The sequence below is a fragment of the Thunnus albacares genome, chromosome 17 (assembly GCF_914725855.1).
Source record: "Thunnus albacares chromosome 17, fThuAlb1.1, whole genome shotgun sequence".
Classification (NCBI taxonomy): domain Eukaryota; kingdom Metazoa; phylum Chordata; class Actinopteri; order Scombriformes; family Scombridae; genus Thunnus; species Thunnus albacares.
The window spans coordinates 2,353,340-2,371,468 of record NC_058122.1 but is presented as its reverse complement, the minus strand read 5'-3'; the positions used below and the strand labels follow the sequence as shown (position 1 = coordinate 2,371,468).

The window sequence follows — 18,129 nt, the reverse complement described above, 5'->3', positions numbered from 1 at the left end:
GTGTGTCCACACTGTCATTTGTGAACCCATCCTTTAATGCCGTTGTACTTGGTTGTGCACAAAAGAAGTAAACAACTGACAATAAACCTTGTCTTAAGTTTACGTTAACACCACTGCTGCACACCTGCACTGTTTCAGAAAGTTATAAAAGTGATCAGATTTCACTGTCAGGAATGGGGTACCTTAATATTTCTCTAACAATCAGAATAATAGCCCAATCTGAATAAAAATACCTCATGTAACCACCCAGGAGACTGGCCCAATCCAGCCCGATTGGAAGGAATTTTCAACCAGGTTGAGAGGGCTGGGGTAAACTTTTAATAATCCGTTCAATAGGAAAATATTAGTGCCTAACAACCATATAAAGGCTTAATCTGATCATTTCTCTGTGGTTAGAATAAACATATTATTTCTGCACGTTTGCCCAGCATTAGGTGATGTGACGGTAAGAAGAGAGAGAAAGCATGTGTGACAGTGAGTATGAAGTTAGCAGCTGTGAACATAGCAGTGCAGTGTGTGTACAGTTTAGGCTATTTGTCAGTGAAAAAATGCTACAACTCCTCAAGACCCAAGCCAAGTTCTGCTGTCCTCTTTAGCACCTGCTGATTGAAGTGAAGGGGGTTAGTCCCGAAGTTAGCGGCAGTGGGTTAGCCTAACCTGACCAGTTCACTTAAGGTGGACCAGCTGCTCTCATTGTAGTGACAATCTCAGCCACTCCTAAACAGAGAGCGGAGAAATATCTGGCTGCTGAGTCTCACTTTAGCCCCCCCCCCCCCTCCGGGATCCATGATCTCAATACTGAATGTTGAAACTCGTGTTTCTCGCCCTGCTGAACCTTTTTTTTTTTTCTCAGAGTGTTGCAATTACTTGGTGAAAACAAAACAAAACCCAAGTTGTAATCAACCTTAATACACTTTCTGTGTGTCACTTCATCCTTGTTTGCAATTCACTGACGTTGAGTGTTGTGCATGGGGAAATAAAGGCACTGCAAATCTGTCGGCATAATCATTGAGACATGTTGTTCTACTGTGTGTACCTAACTTGAGTGTGGAGGTTTATGGTAATGTTTGTTATTGGTGCACAGAATACCAAGAATCAAAGATCTGAGAGGTTTGGCTTTTCATGAATATTTGAAGGAGAAATGAAAGCAGGGCTGTGGGCAGGGTAGACTTCAAACAGACATACACACACAGGCAGGCGAAAACACACACACACACACAATAGAGATCAATAATAGTATGATACTGCACTACTAGAATGCCATAGTAAGTCAGGACTGTACCTCACAGGTTACATCGCAACACTATAATTACTGTCTGAGCTGGTTTGTTGATTTAATTTAAATGTGTATTGTTGAGAGTTTAGTTGTCATGTAAATTTGAGTTTGATACTTTTGTAATGTATACCTCTGTATTCTTTTTTCAAGAACCTTTAAAAGAGCAAATAATTGCATTTATTTGTAGCCAAACTTAATGGATGGCAATGTCAGTCTGTCTGCTAGCATACTGATAACATGCTAATGTGATGTTAGCATTTAGCGTACAGAGCCACTAACATGGTTGTAATGGCTTGTTAATGTAAAAATGTATCCAACAAATAATACAATATGCATCTTATAAACCTACTGTGACCCTTAAGACACATCATGCAACCCCATATCAGGTCAAGACACCAAGGCTACTGAACACTTAGCCTAAAATGTCAATGGATCAGAGATAAAGTTGGACATGTTGGCAGTTCTGCAGTCACAGACAGACATTTTCTACTACATGCTTGGGCAAATCAGTGAAAACTAAAAATATGGATTTTTCATGGCACCATCTAACAGTAATACCTACAGTATGTGCTTCGTTTGCACCACCTGGCAACCCCTTTATTTGCCAAAAGGTGCTCCTCTGTGATAGTTATCAGTTGTTTATCACTGCTATCAGTGGTGAAATGTTATAATGGTGATCCTCTGGAATTCAAGCAGTGCAGATCAGTCACACAGGAATGTTAAAGCCCCCCTTCAGCAGCCCAGCCCCCACCCATATGACTCGTACGGGCTGTTCTCTGATACCAAACACTGGTAGCCAACCCCCCCCATTGTTTAACCCTATTTCACTTTACTGTGATACTCCGACTAACAGTAGTCTACTCTTGTAATGCTGTCCTGACCTGGGGCCACCCATACTGGTGTAAAATTTTTACGTTATCAGCAGGGCATGAAACCTTCAACCTGCCATAGTGGCTAGTCAAGTTGCAGTAGCAAATTTAACAGATTTATAGTTTTCAGAGCAGCACCTAGTACTTAAATTTGGTTAAGTAAAGGACTAAATCTCTCAAAATAAGTGTTAGGGAAATATTTTAGTGATCCAATCTCAGTTTGACAGATTGTGTGATCCAAGCAGTCATCCTAGATCAGCATGTGAATGTTAAAGTCTCAACTTCCTGTCTGCAACGTTGTTGCTTTATCCCTCATTTGACAGCTATCACAATTAGTCCACGACAGAAAGTTTGGTGTCTGTGCAAGAATGGTGACAACAAAGCTCTAAAGAATAAGTCTGTTAATATTTCATATTTTTCTTATTATCAGTGAATCCCATGTAAAGACAAAAACCAACAATGAATTGACCTATGTACAAGTATTGTGTGTTTATCAAAGCCTGATATATCTTATTCCTGCCATAGAGCTCCATTGTGTGAGGTCTTTAGGACAGGGGAGTTGGAAAGCCTTGAGAGACTAACACACCATTGGGATTGATCTTTACATGGCATTTGTTGACAATAAGAAAAAATATAGATCACCGCCAGTCTTATACTTTAATAGTGCCGATATGTACACAAAGAAAGAGGCCACCCATATGCCTGCATTTATTTATCAACTGTCAACATTTTACACCTCATATTCCATTTTTTAAAATCCAAATCCCTCTAGTTTCTTGTCATAGTTGAGCTTACACCCAGAGACACAGTAAATTAGCAAAATCATACACTGACTAAAACTCGCCTTGGGAAGTCCAGTCTTAATCCACTTTCATCATCATTATCAGCATGTCACCTTCCTCACTTGACACCAGTTCTCTTGGTAAACTAATACACAGAGATATTATAATATCACTCTCCATTGGTATGCCAATAATGTAAGCCACTGATACCTCTATCAATGGTCCATCCACCCAGGGGTGTAGATACTGAGGGTTAGGCCACTGCCCAACCCCCACCAGTCAATTCTACCATTTGCCGTATGCTAAAACCTGTAGCCTAATCCCCACTTCCGCTTTATACCAAGAGCCATATGTTGTAGGTGCTGCTTTCACTCTCTTCCAGGAGTCATTTGACCACTTGTAGGCTAAATATGACAACTTTTATCATGCATCTGACATCTGATGGACACATTCAAATCGCAAATGTGACGCTAGAAAGAATCAAAGCTCCATTTCCAGCATGTTTGTCACATGTTCCACAGGTCATGCACAATTCAAATAAATACATCTATGAGATAATATTTTATATTATATATATATATTAGATATATTTTTACTTAATTCATGTTAATTATCTCTCTGTCTAAAGCAAGGAATCTCTGTCTGTATGTATGTGAGTTTGTCCTTCACATATCTTGAGAACTGTTCATCTGATCTACTTAATACCTGGCAGGTGGATTGCTGGGGAAACAAGGAGGTGAAGTGTCAATGTGTGAAGTTGTTTGGATGAGTGGTCCTTGAGAAATATATAAAAATACCAATAAATAATATTGATTTGCTTTTTCTTCTGCCCTTGGAGTCCATGAACGGAAATATGGACAGCGCCACTCTGCTATTGCAACCCACATTGTGGTCAGAGGTGGGATTACATCCATAGTGTTAATGACTGTAAAAGAGACTTAAACTCTACTATTGAACTCTGTAACACTGTGAACGAAACTTGGCATGTACTTTCAAGACTTAGTGCTTGATGTCTCAGGCACATTCAGAAATGTATGAAACCATACACCATAAACAACATTGCTTCCGCTTTTTCTTCTGCACATGGATTCAACAAGTGGAAATACGGACAGTGCCACTCTGCCATTGCAATCTGCATTCGTAGTCAGAGATGGGATTACATCCATAGAAATAAGAACAACCACAGAGAATGAACTGAAAAAATTCAGAGAGTTAAACTCTATTCATTCCCATTCCTCACACATGGGAACTTTGTATGTATGTTCAAGACGTAGGGAAAAATGTCTCAGTCATGTTTTGAATGGGCACTACAGTTCATCCGATCAACTTTAGCTCAACTCAAAATTGTAGTCTCCAGATATTCTGCATGTGAGGCATTAAAGGATCATGGGTAAATTATAGCATCTACTGATAGCCTGCGTGTGAGGCGTTTAGGGGACGGGCACTGTTCTCTCTAAGTATTGAGAAATAGGCCCGTTCATAACAGGCACATTTTGAATGGGCACTGCACTAGTGCTTGTTAATTCTTGTTTTAGCAACTTTCCAGTAGACATGTAGAATTGTTGAACTCTTCTAATCTTACAATTCTCCCATTGGCCATACATATGGTTGAGAGATAGTGACATTTGAATTCAGGTTGTAGCTGACTGATGGCAATTTGAAATGGAATGAAGCCAATCCACGGCAGACAACCCAAAACAGTAGTCAAACGGACCAAGTTACCCACAACACAATGCTCTTCCTTAGCCTTCCGCTATCAAAAACTGACAAAAGAAACTTGATTCCTCAGAATTGAAAGTGAAATAATTAGGACTGATGGCCTTAACATTAACCTGTCGTATTGTTGCGTTATCAAGGACACTTGTGTTTTTGTGTTGAGAAATATTGAGGATATCACCAGGAAATCAAAAGTTAGGAAAATGCTTCCCGGCAGCGGGTCATCCGGTCTGCCCACCAGACTGACACGGACCATTGACTGTACTGATAAAATTAAAATAAAGAAATAAAAACAAGGATAAAATCTTGTGATTAGATGTTGAGTAATGGTTATAGTTTAAAAAAAAAGAATACCAAATGGGAAAAAACAATACAGGCTCTGTGTTCTGAGTCCGAATTGACTGAAAAAAACCCTGCTGCAGGCACGAAACATACTTTCAACTGAAATACATTAGTTTGGAAGTCGTGCTGAGTGTCACGAAAAAAATGGAAAATTCGTGTCTATGTACATGGATCTATACATTAAATTTCATGACTATTTCATGAACTGCTTTGATACTGGGTTGTGGGAACACAGCAGGCATGTTACTAGGAAGGCATTTCGTGGCATGGAGCTGTCATGTGGCATACTGCCTGTCTGTCCCATCCCCCTATGCTCTTTAAATCACTGGTCTAACCCTCCCGTGCCCACTTACTACTCAGTCAATCCAATTATCTTGATTGGAGGCTACCTCCTGCTGCGACTCAGCTGTTAGAGCAATAAGTAAGTAGCAGGATTAGTTAGTCAGCAGAATGGACAGGAAAACACTCCACATGAAAAGTCTTTAGCCAGCGAGAGTCAACTTCAATTTACTTGGCCCTGATTAAATTACTGTCTTGTAATGAAATCTTTAAATTTTTTTGGTGGTCTGCTCTCCTGCTTGTGTTCTTCAGTCTGCTGGATATTTTTATGTCTCTTTGGTCCTCTTCCTTTAATCGTCTGTTGTCTCCTCCACTTGGCACCTTTCTGTCTCTTTCCTCCACACTGCTGTCAATAAAGCAGTTTTTCTCACCTCTTTCCTTTCATCTGTCTATCCAGGACTTTATTTCTTCCTTGGTTATCTGTCTCTATCCCTGCTTTATTTTCCTCTCTCACTCTCTGTCTCTCAGATGTCTGATGTCCACACTGAGCCAGCTACAATTAAAAATATCACCTCTGTCTCTCCTTTTGTTTTGGTGTTTGGATGTGATGAGGGTGGAGAATTTAAAACTTCAAAAATACTTGAAGATGTTAGTCTGGAAACAATCTGCACCAGTTCATCTTAGAGTATGTCCATATTAAATTGGCTAAATCTTTTTCTGTCCATGTTGGCCATTCAGCCACACTAAGCCAACATTTTCTGAAGCCAGCTTTTTAAAGAATGGGTATGTCTAAAAATGGTGGCCACGTGTTTAGTGTGGATGAGGAAAACAGAGACTGACACATCCTGCTCTGTCAGAGTCGGCTGTGTGGCAGTAAAGTTAGGAAGACAACCTTCTGTTGCCTCCAACCCTCTCTGTGATCATTCAATTGAATGTATTCCTTCTCTTTAGGTGTACTAGTGTGTGTTTTTTTTTCAATAAAATAACTGAAGTGTGGACACATGTTCTTTACACAGGTAAAAAGCAGTGGTGGGGAGTAGCAGCTGTCCATGTAGCGACACACATTACTAGTTTACCTACATTTCCCAGCAGCAATTGGATAGCGTAGCTACTTCCACAATCATATAAGGTGTCCAGTGTTGTGCTATTTTTATCTACTAAGTAGTGGGATAGCATGTTCAAACACTACATTGTTCTATTTTATTTCTCTTGAATAAAAAAAAGGCTCAGGAATGATTGAAATGTTGCTGTGCTACCCCTGCAGATTCTGTACCTGCATCCCCCTGTCTCCTGTAGGCCTGGCAGGTCTTATAACCAAGTCTGTTCCGCCATCGAATGCTTTTTACTTCATACGGTGTTTCCTATAGTGCTGAGGGCTTAGGTAAGGTATGAGGGAAAGGACAAATCGATGGGAAAACTGACTTGAATACAACATCAGTCCTGACTCTCTGCTTCATTCTGTTGACCTCCTACTGCAGGTGGGGTCAACCAGTCGGAGGAAAAAAAGAGCCATGTCACATACATACACAGTACTGACAGAGGGAGAGAAGTAAATCTAAATCTTAACTTTATTTAACAGTTGACATCACAGTAATATAATGATAATGCACTTGTTTATCACATTACACAGAAGATGCTTCTTGTAACACTTAATGTGAAGTAGCCTCAGTGTATTCAAATGTTTTTTGAGTTGCTTGTAGTGTAGCTTTACTGTAGAGTTGCTGCTAAACTGCTTCCACTGAAGAGTAGCTTGTAGCTTCACTAGCCACTGTTTCAAAGTAGCTTCCTCAAGACTGGAAAACAGCATTTTCCAAATGATCTGGCTTGAACAGTTACATACAAGTTTACATATGAACTCCAGACAATGTGCAGAGAATCAGGTCCAGACATGTTCTGGAGTTGCCCTTTCACACATGTAGCCCACGACAGGAGATTGTACATGTCAGAAGCATTCTCACCTACTGGAAATACTCTGTTTGGTTTAGGTGAGGGGTGCAGGAGGAAGGACATGATGCGAAAAGTATGCTGCGGTTGTAATTTGGTGTTTTTAAGCTTTTAGCAGAAAGACCCCAGTCTAAACAACGCATCTTAGCTGACCTGCTGTGTTTATCCAGCACCAGCCACACGATAGAAACATCATCAACACGCCCACTCGCTTGTCATGAATTCTCTGGAAAATGACCTGCTGTATTTACACATGGGCTCAATCAGACATTTCACAGAGTTTTTACTAGGGAGCTGGGAGAGTAAAGTCCATTTAATGTCCGGTCCAACTGATTTGGACATTTGTATTCACAAATGCACAAATACACCTCCTCCGGATAATGTCCGGAAAATTTCAGGGTTGCAGTGCATGTGTGAAAGGGGCCTCGGAGTGGACACAGTTTCAGTCCAACAAACAAGTCAGGGTTCACTCAGCAGTGGCAAGCTGTCTCCCATTATCTGTGGTTGAGGCTACATCTCTCTCTAGAATTACCCGGGTAAAGCTTTCAGCAGGCCTCACCACACACAGGATTAGGACCAAACCCATCCAGATGTCCAGCTCTGCCTCTGCTTTACTTTTTATTACTCACTCTTCATCATCCTGTGTGACTAACTTCTCCTTTCTGCTTCTACTAAAGGTAGCAGCTTGCATACAAAGAATATATGTTTAGATACATAACAGTTGCACTGCCTTCTAACCATCTTCATCAATTGGCATATTTCATGCTATTGATCAATTTTCCTACATTAAGACAAAGATCTTGAGTCAGAGACACATCAGATGCTAAATGTGATTACTCTCATACCCAAATACAGAGATCAGTTGCTGCTTCCCTGTCTCCTCTTTTAATTCTCTGTTTCTAATCTCCCTCTGCATGTTTCCCTTCTCGGTGCAGCACAGTAATTGTAGAAAGCGGTGTGGTTTTTGATGGGTATCTATGTCTGGCAGTCCACCCGGGCCTGGCCGGTTAAATGGAGGCTCCGGCTTTATGCACCATTTCAGATGAGACATGCCTTCCAAAATAGAAGTGAGTGCATCCAAAACATAATGTTACCACAATCTGTGGAGTTAAACCATCAGAAGTAAACCTTTCTTCTCTACTTCGTCAGGCAATCTTTTCAGGGTTAGAACTGCTTACAAATTCACAGAATACATAGCTGCTCATCTGACAAGGCCATTCACACATTCTTTAGCCTGTGTATTTTATACACTTAAACATGATTAAACACATGCAACAACTCTGCCACTTTTCTATGTATATGAACAGAGCAATAGTGTGCAGTGTTGGGGAGTAACTAGTTACATGTAATGGTGTTATGTAATTAAATTACAAAACAAATGTGATTGTTATCTGTTACAGTTACTGGGAAAAAATACATAATTAAATTACAGTTACTCATGAAAATGTTGGGGATTACAAAGGGGTTACATCCGAATATATATTCTTTTCAGTAAAAAGCTGATATTCATGCTGTTGCTTTGCATCTTTTCACCATGCAGGAATGCCTTCTTTTGGTATATTTCCAGACAACGCAGGTCAGCAAAGCTGTTGGGACAAATTTGAGTGCACCATATGATGATGACAGGTCAGATTTTTTAAGTGGCAGTGCATCTCGCGAATGCCAGATTGTTAGCAGCCCCTCTTCTTTCACTCAGTGTACAACCCACACATTGCACAGAGGAACAGAAGCCTACTGTCTGCTAGCTGCTTTTAATGTAGTTTAAAATAAAAATCATGGCAAAACAAAGCAGTTTGCTTAAATTTGTCACAAAAAGACATCTTCACCATTAGAAGATCCCTTCATAAGTCCTCCCTCTGTGCAAAAATGTATTTAAAAGTTTATCTGAAGCTAATATGAAGCTGTGAACACTGTTCGGGGAAACACAAAGAGGGAATCTGATGCTAAAAAGACTGAAAATGTGGCAGGTATCCACTTGATATGACTAACTTAGACTACTGAAGCCTCATGTGAGCCTCAGATACACTTTTAAATGCATTTTTGCAGAAAAATTGACACATTTGGACATATGGACACCTGACTGTTGTTTTTTGTGAACTTATCCTTTAACTCTTACTTGAGATATAAGCTCCCTCCACACATGCAGTCTATCCCTGAAATGTTCAGGAACATTTCCTGCATGGGGTCATGTGTGAATGGGAGGAGGGATGGCTATTCAGGCCACTCTGTATTGCCAATTTCCCACCTCAAGACCTAGTAACATTTCAGGGAAAATGCTGGTACAGCTGTGTTGTGAATGAAATATAATATTATAATAATAATATAATAATATAATATTGCAGGGACAAGCACGTAAAGGATTACATCCATCTGACAAAAGATGCTTTCACGTAGAGTGAACAAACCACTCACAAGACTTGATGTGTGGGTGACGTACTATGAGTTGGGCGGTGCTTGGTTTTGGCTCATCTGTACACTAAAATATGTTTCTGGAAACATTTGAAGCAAGAAATAGGTAATGTGGTAACATAATATTGATGCATATTTGATCAGGACTGCCTAGTTTTTGCTCTCTTCCTCTGTTGAGTTTTATGGTGATTGGCATCCAGAAGTGTTGCATTACCGCCATTTGCTGGACTGTCCCTTGCCCCATCTATTCCAGCATTGCCGCGGCATGTGTGAAAAGGCACAAGATGGAGGTGTTCCTGAATATAGCTGCATGTGTGAATAGTGAAAATCACTAGCAGTGCCTGAAAGGTTACCCCAGTAATTTAGAGAGGAGAGAAGAGGCTACAGAGTGGGTTGAATGATCGATTAGAAATAATAGACACAAAGGTGGATGAGATCTCAACACTGTGGTTTCATTTTGTTATATATTCCTGAAATACTTTCCAATTGAGAACCCAACTTGGAAAATAAGTTACCCACTTTTCAAAACATCCTGTATCACTGCACATGTACCTGAAATAGAAAGTCGAGTTCATTCAAGTTTCTTAGGTAACAGTGAGCTGGAATGACAGCTGGTTCATCTTGTTCTCTATTGTCATTCACTCTGCCTGTACACAGTCAGTATGTCACAACAGCAGGAGGAGAGAAACCCTGCAGCTGAACTGACGTGAAAGGGTGTTCCACCAATCCGCCCCAGCAGTTCCACACCCACCCGCCAGCTGAATGTAAGTGTTGAAAACAGGCCCGTCTGGATATAGAGCAGCATGCCACAGGCATCAGTGCATAACAAAGACTGGAGAACAGTGCTCTTTTGGTCTCTGATAGCAGATTCATACAATACAAGAGTGATAAGAAGGAGTATTTATGGCCATGATGGCAATTGAGCAGACTCATTAATAACACACACTGTAACCTGTCTTTAATGCGACAGCCCATCAGTGTTTTATTGACTGATCTTCTACTGAGCGAGTGATAGTCACCATGTCACAGTGTTCACATAACAGTAAGTAACACAGAAGGTGATAAATTGATTGTGATTTATTCTGTAAGCCATTTCATTATCACAACATTTAAATCATGTTGCACATTGGTTCAGTTGTTCTTGGACGTGACAGAGTTTACAGGAAAAACTGTGATTGCAGTTCTCTGTAAATGTCCAAGCCTGCCTATCATAGATACTTTTCTACTTATATTCCATTGGTTTCCAATAAATGTGTTTGAAAAGTTGTGTTGCACTCTCAGCTGAGCTTTCAGAGATAATGGTGTAATTCTGCTAGGAGACTGTAACAGCACTCCCCTTGTCTCATTCTCCTCCTCCTCACTCATTTCCTTTAGTTTCTCTTGGTGTGAAAGGACTTTTGTTCTGAATTGTACTGAATCACCCAGTATTCCTGGGATTTACATTAATATCAGACTATCTGTACTGCTTGGTTTATGTCCAGTCGAAAAGTTCAGTGGCAGAAAGTAAGTGTGGGGATGGAGGTCGAGGTAGTGCATGAGCATGTTGCACCTGAGATTTTCATACATATTATGATTTTTAGAATTTTACTGAACAAAACTCCTGAGACCCAAGTCATAATATGACTTCTGACAGCAGGACCTGAAGCTCTGCATTGTAAACTTCTTTTTACTCTGGGTGACATTTTTCAGTTGTGGAAAGTAACTAAGTACATTTACTCAAGTACTTGTACTTTATTTGAGTATTTCCATGTGATGCTACTTAATACTTCCACTCCACTACATTTCAGAGGGAAATATTGTACTTTCTACTCCACTACATTTATTTGACAGCTTTAGTTACTTTTCAGATGAAGATTTGACACAATGGATAATATAACAAGCTTTTAAAATACAACACATTGTTAAAGATGAAACCAGTGGTTTCCAACCTTTTTGGCTTTTGACGTCTTACAAAAAGCAGTGTGTAGTCGGGGTCACATTTCACATGTCTATGAGTTGTTAACAGCTCCAACAAATAGTAATTTTTCCCTCTAAACTTCTCACATGCTTTCATTTCAATAAATGTTCAAATGATCCAATATTTCACCAGAAATCAAAGATTAGAGAAAAAGTCCAAAAACTGAAAACATATTTGTGTATCAGAACTTTGTTTTTTCTTCTTTCCTCTCCCATTAATCATCTCACGACCCCTCAGATTTATCTGGTGACCCTTTGGAGGGGCCTGACCCCTAGGTTGAGAATCACTGGACTAAACTAGCTAACTGTATATAAAGTAGTGTAAACTAGCTCCACCTCAAGCAGCTACAACAGTAACATGCTGCTCTAACACTGATGCTTCACTATTAATAATCTTATGATGTCATATATAATAATATATCAGTCAGAGGGACCAAACCACTACTTTTACTGCAATACTTTAACTACATCAAGCTCATAATACTTATGTACTTTTACTGCAATACTTTAACTACATCAAGCTCATAATACTTATGTACTTTTACTGCAATACTTTAACTACATCAAGCTCATAATACTTATGTTATATGTTATGCTATATTTACTGAAGTAGGATTTTTCATGCAGGACTTTTACTTGTAATGGAATATTTTAAATTTTTTAATTTTTATTATTCTTAAGTAAAGAATTAGAATATTTCTTCCATCACTGACATTCTTGTGAGTCAAACAGGTCGCCTTATTTGATTATGCTCATAAGAGCTGTTGGTGTTGCTGGTGAGGATGAGTGGAAATATATCTGGATTTTTAAAGGAGTGTTTAAACTTACTTTCATCTGCATTTTATTTTACAAGTTGTGACTGGCTGCTGCCAGCAGACAGTAATTGCTGATTATGGTCAACTTTCATCTTTGCTTTTCTACACTCAGAGTGAGTCTATGTGGATATTATCTCCATTTAGTCCTCTTCTAACCTTAATGTGACCTTGTGTGAACAAAAACACACATACATTCTGTGCTATCTAACACACAAGGCATGTTTTCTTCTCTCACAGTACACACTGTCTCTGTCTCTCTTTGCATACTCTCTCTCTCTCTTTCTCTCTATGTCTCTCTCTCCATGCATGCTGGTCTTTGGTGGCAGAGAGTGTGGTGAGTTTGGCTGAGAGTTTCTTATTTTTTCTCATACTTTTCTTCTTTTTTTTTCCTACTATTTTTATTGTATGATTGTTTTGTAGTCGTTTGTGGTTGTTGTTAGTGTAGTTTGGTGTGTGTCTCGTGATTGGTTTGGCGGACGGTGAACTGTGTTTCTTGGTGGGGATGGCGTCCCCTGAGACATCATCTCTGTCTATGAAGCATGGAGTTCAGGTTCAGCCCGACCCATCTGTCCTGGTAGAGGCAGTTCTCCTGACTGTGGCAGACCGTGTGGAACACACCAACCTCTCCTTTGCCTCCAGGATGAACAGAGGTGTGGTTGTTTTCCTTAAAGTAGAGCATTTTGTGGTTGAGTTACTAGAGAGCAGTGTCTCTCTGAACAGCGTCTATCTGTGATAGGCGCCTCCACTTGGGTCACCAGGCCCTGCCGACTGAGCCTGAGGCAGGAGAGGGATGCAGCGGGCATGCAGACAGTCAGGCCGGGGAACAAAGAGCTGTTTCAGGCAGGAGCAGGAGCAGAGGAGGCCCCGGCAGCAGGAGTAGAGAAAGTTAGCCATAGACTCATCTCTCTTCTGGTGTAGCCATTCTCTTTTCTCCAGGGCTTGATGTTAATATCATCTCCACCACAGAGATAGTGACAGGCACGGCTTTGTTGTTAAAGAAACAGAAAAATATGTCCTGTATTTCTGCTCTGATCACTAAACGCTTGTTCCTGCTTCGGCCCCATTCCATGGATCTAACTGGTCTGACACTTTCTTACCAGTCTGTCTTACAGGTGTGGCAGGTTTTAACATTCCATCGGGAAGCTGTGATGACACCAGGGATGTGGCTCTTTGTGGAGTCCCTGTTTGGAAATAGCTTCATCACCTCTAAGGTTCTGTCTTATGTCAGCCTGAGATCCAGACTGAGTCAAGCTGGATCATCTCATGAAGTCCTCCATCACCCATCTAGCTGAATTGCTTCACATCAGATCCAACAGACTGCTGCTCAGGCTGGTGGAGGAAGTCTGTGCTTCCCTACCAGAAGCCCTCAGAGCATTTGCTGAAGGCTGTACTTTATAGGACCAATGAGACAATGAATATGAGTATGTCTTTCCTTCCCTGGCTGTCTCTCCTGCTGTGGGACAGTGGCAAGATGAGGAGGACATCCTGCTGTCTCTAAAGACCCCAGAGTTGGGTGATTTTGGGGAAAAAAACAGCCTTTCACATCAGTATGACCCTCCCTGGCCAGACATGAGGCCAGACAGAAACAATATACCATCTGTTAATTCAGTGTTCCGGATTGGTTAGACTATTCAGCCGACTACAGTCATGGTTTCGGGGTTTAGGGGAACATTTTTCTTTCTGTCTTTTATCTGTGGTCCATACTACTCCGCAAAGAAAAAATCTGTACACACACTAATGAAAACCGGCAAACTTAGCTATTTGGAAAACAAGAGGAAGTCGTGTGAGGGGTCAGAGGATGTGGTTCTGATGCTGACTGGGCTTCTGGCAGCTTAGTTCAGGGTAGAGTTTGAGTTTTACAGACTGAAGTTTTTTGTGAACATTTGGGTTGTGCAGTATGTGCTGTGTTCAGTCAGAGAGAGAGTGTTTTTGCATGAATTTGTTTTTCTTGTCATTCAACAGCCAAACTTGTGTAAATGGAACCAATTACACATGACCACTGTTTTTTTTATTGATTTGTGTTTTGTTTATTTGTCAGGTTTAATATGCACTTCTGCTGAATTGTTGTATCCTTTAGTAATTTAATAAAGGGATTTTTAAAATTCCTGGGGAAAAAAATTCTCTCTCTCTCTCATACGCAAAATATCTCTTGAGAGTCGATAAGCTGACTCATTCTTTCTGAGAGCTCCAAAAACAAGCCCTCCCACCACACACACACACACACAGCTCTCCTTGTAAGGACATTGCATTGACTTCCATTCATTGTGGACAGTCTAACCCAAACCTTAGCCAGGACCTCAGAAATTATGTTTCGCCTCATTAGGACCGGGCTTTGGACCCCATGAAGGCTACTGCTCTTGACAGGGTCGGTGTTTGAAAAGGTCTCAATGAGGTAACAAACACAAACACACACACACACACACACACATACACACACACACACACTCAGTCAGCTGGTCTGTCACTACATGTCTAACTAACCACCTCCATTAATTTAATTAGTGGTTGTCATCTGGACTGATTTGGTCATAGCTCTGAGGTGTTTTGAGAAGAGAGATAGTGAGTGAAAGATATTCAGTCACTGTCTACCTCTGGACTGAAATGTAGATTTCACTCATTTTGTTCTATATCAGTTGCATTGCAACTTCAGTATGGTTAAGGTTAGAGAAAGATGGTGCTTATGACAAATACACTATGGTTTGTCTATTGATGCCTGTTAAACACTGGATGCTCCATACAGATAGAGGAAGAGCCGGTCTGGGGAGCGATTGTGTCAAAACTGCTGGAGAAATGTGCTCTAACTGAAAGTTGATAAACTCTCCAATTTCTCCTGGGAAATGGTGTTAAGACATAAATGCATAAACAAAAACACACAATGGTTCTGGGTCATATGCCGCCGACTTGCCCTTGTCTGCTTTGCTGCAAAAGGAAAAACTCGATCCTGCTTTAACACTGAATGTTGGCACTGGACATGCTGACATTCATATATGAAGGTCATTCCTGGGGATACTGTATTTTTCAGTGAATGAGACACTAAAGGACACGTCAGTCAAGCCTGTCTTAAAACAACAGTCAGGTGTCCATATGAACAGTGAAAGAGGTTTTCCTCTCTGTAATCATTCCTCCTGTTCATACTGACTATTAAACGATCCCCTTCAAATGTGCTTTCAATGTTAGTGATGGAGACCAAAATCCACAGTGTGTCCACAGTCAGTGCATTTAAAAGTCGATATGAATCTTTTATGAAGCTTCAGCAGTCTGAGTTAGTCACATCAAGTGGATATCTGATTGTACATAATAATAATAATAATAATACACCATGTTAATTAGTGAGCTTTAGAGATGCTTGATCCCTGCTTCCAGTCTTTATGCTAAGCTAGGCTAACACATCCTGACTTTGTACTTAACTCATAGATCTGATATTGATATGAACTATTCTTTTGATATGAACTATTCTTGAAACACGTCACTGATGGTTTTTCAAGTGTCATTTTTTGAAGTTTTATTGAACCTTTATCTTATCAGGAAAACCTCACTGAGATTGAAAATCTCTTTTGCGAGAGTGTTCTGACCAAGACAGGCAGCAACATAAAGTTTCAGACAAACAACATAAAAAAAAGAACAGACAGATCTATCACAACCTCTCATTAGTCAATATAAAGTAATGAAATCATGAATAAAATTTCAATGTAAATAATGCTTTCAATGTAAGTGATGGAGGCCAAAACCCACAGTGTGTCCACACAGTCTTCAGCAGTCTGAGTTAGTCATATCAAGTGGATATCTGCCACATTTACAGTCTTTTTAGCATCAAATTCATTCTTTGTGTTTCCTCAGACAGTGTTTCCCTGTTGAGCTGTGGTGGAAGTATAGTAACAAAAAGACTGTAACGTTGAAAGATATCTACTTGATTTGACTCATTTGGACGCTGAAGCTTCATATTAGCTTCAGATAAACTTTTAAATACATTTTTGTACAGAAGGAGGATATAGATATATATTGCAGTGTTTACAAGACCCTGACTTGATTTAGTTTACTGAAAGAGAACGTTTATTGTGAAGAAAAAACAATACTGCATGATTTTAAAACAGAACCTTGACAGCAGGCTCCCTCTCTAACACTGTTTTGAGCATTTTTTGGAACATAAAAATGCATAGATTATATCAACATATCATATTAGTATGGAACCCCTAAAGCCCTGATTGGTTATTAAAAAATCATATATGCATTAATTATTATTAGGACTTCGGGGCTGTGTATATTAGTATATCAATGGCTTAGTTCTTCTTAGTTTAGGGCAGTACACACTAGAACAATAACAATCCTGTCTAAAGCCTCTTTCTTACATAAAATATCAGAATGCTCTTTGGTCCATAGATTCAAAAGCTGGATTTGATCACATTTACATTTGACATTTGTTGTTCTGTCACACAGAAGTAAAAGTTCAATGTAAATGGACAGACACATCCGTACTTTATCAACTTATTTAAAAAGATCAAGTGGACTCTCCATCACTCTACCCTCCTCCCATCTCTTTGCCCTCTGGGGGAGAACACACAGGCATGCTATGATTACCTAACAGCCGAGCGGAGTGCCAGGATGGAGAGAGCGGGGCGAGGGATGGAGTGTTATGCAGTCAGTTCGGTTCAGTCAGGGCTGGAACAGAAGGCAACTGAGGAGAAGCTGTATCTGCCCTGCACTGACACTGCACGGCCTCTTCTGTTTGGGGTGAAGATACAGCAGTGCAGCAAGAATACCAAATGATTTTTTCATTTAAAAATGCATATCCTCCTCCTCTCTTCAAGGTGTTAATGTAGGGTATGGAAGTGGATCAGGATTGGGTTTATGGTCAGACGTTAAAGGATAGAAGCAGGATAATTGACAGAGGGTTGCCTTGTGAAGGGTTCAGAGTTGGACAGAACAACAAAGAATCCAAGATACTTTTCTAATCTACTCATTGTACAATACCACAAATGTTCAGTAGAAATAGAGAGGGTTAATGGAGACAGAACCTTTGTCAAAGTTCATCCACCTAACAAAATCTTTTATGTATGGTAAAAGATGTGGCGCAGACGTGGGAAGAGAGAAAAAGATGAGGTTTGGCTGCTGAGGCAGTGATGGAGGGAAAGTGTGTTCACTCTCAGAGAATTGATTTAACAGGCCGGCTGGGTTAGGAAAAAATGGAAAACAAGCCAGGGAGGGAGGGGTGGACGGAGAGGACGAGAGCTCGAGTTACTATTCCCTAATATGAGTTGGTCAGGAGAGAGAATGCAAATACGTAGAAGGAGGAGAAAGCAAGAGAATAATGTGCATAAATCTCCAACTGGCTGGAAAAAAATGACAAAAATGTCTTGCAGATATATGAGCAGTTTAGAGTGAAGCGCAAAAGAGGCGGTATGAAATATGGTGTACAAATCTGACCTGACACTCCAAACATTGTTCAATTATTATTATGTCATTGAATTCACAAAAATAACATTATAGTTCAAATTGCAAACTGTTACCAGAATCAGAATCAGATTTATTCACCAAGTAGCAAGTAAAAGGAATTCAATTTGATCCAGATGTTAGCAGAATAAACATGAACATCAAACAATAAACATAAACACAAACATAACAGTGGAAGAAAGAGAGGGACAGTAATTTACAATGATTATGAGCAGTGAGGGTAGACTATGTGCTTGCATATTAACATGATAAAAACTATGTGTGTGCAAAAAAAAACGAGTATATGACTGGAA

General features: G+C 40.1%; 1 long non-coding RNA gene across 1 annotated transcript; it reads left to right on the top strand.

The window, feature by feature from the left end:
• Window positions 1-15,676, top strand: LOC122966879. The gene is made up of 4 exons (XR_006398481.1): window positions 1-20; window positions 10,005-10,009; window positions 11,723-11,727; window positions 15,603-15,676. It is a non-coding gene; the product is annotated as an uncharacterized LOC122966879 (long non-coding RNA).
• The last annotated feature ends 2,453 nt before the right edge of the window (window positions 15,677-18,129 follow it).